This window comes from Gavialis gangeticus, unplaced genomic scaffold (genome assembly GCF_001723915.1).
Source record: "Gavialis gangeticus isolate Ggan-Ray unplaced genomic scaffold, GavGan_comp1, whole genome shotgun sequence".
Lineage (NCBI taxonomy): Eukaryota > Metazoa > Chordata > Crocodylia > Gavialidae > Gavialis > Gavialis gangeticus.
The window spans coordinates 86529561-86530517 of record NW_017729022.1 but is presented as its reverse complement, the minus strand read 5'-3'; positions in this window follow the sequence as shown (position 1 = coordinate 86530517).

Genomic DNA, 957 nt, shown 5'->3' with positions numbered 1-957 from the left:
GGGGGGGGGGGGGGGAACATGGCCCCACTACTTCAGCCACTCTCACATCCTGCCATCATGTCTTTAAGCAGAAGCAGTGGTGAGGGAAGTGGCGGCAGCAGCACCTGGAGGACAAGGGTCTGTGTCTGACTGCTGTGGTAGGGCTTAAAGTCACCAGGCTTGGAGTGCTGTTGTATGTTGTAGCTAGCATATGCTCAAAAGGAATGGGGACCTGAATGAGCAGTTTGCACAGGGACCATCAGCCCAAGCATTACTCTCTGATTTATTTAAGCAGCTGGTGTGAGATCCCGGGTTCTGCTGGAACAGTTCAGTGCTCATCTCTTGGACTGAGCTGATCTCTGGCAGGGAGCACACAACTCATCTGACTGTATCCCCTGCTCAAGTGAATTGACTGACTGAAATGAGCTGCTCTTCATTTGTATGTATTAGGTGTTTCCCCAGACAGTTGCAGGCAAGTGTATGATTTATTTGCATAGGACTTTCCTTTCCCCATAAACCATGTTATTGTTGTCTGTTAGTCTATAAACCCCTGGGCAGGGTATAGCTGAGCTAGGTGGCTGGGGTGGCTGTGACGCCCCCTGGTGATCACACAGCTCCTGTATTCACCCTGACTCCCCATCCTTCCCTCTTGTCTGCCTGCCTTGTACAGTGGAGTCGCATCTTACGCGGGGGTTAGGTTCTAAAGTCAGCGTGTAAGGTGAAAATCACGTATAGTCAAAATGATGGCATGGATGCTAGATTTGTTGTGGCCATATGTACGCGCTATTCAACACAGACAGTTTTTCCTCCAGCGTTGGAACAGATCGCCGTTTCTTTGGTTGAGCACCAGATGAAGTAGTTAGCTTGCGTTTAGGGGCCATGTTGTACAAAAAGTATATATCTTTAAATGCTAGAATCACACTCGGCACGGCGAGATACTCACACTACGAGAGGCACGCGGGAACTGAGACCGACTGA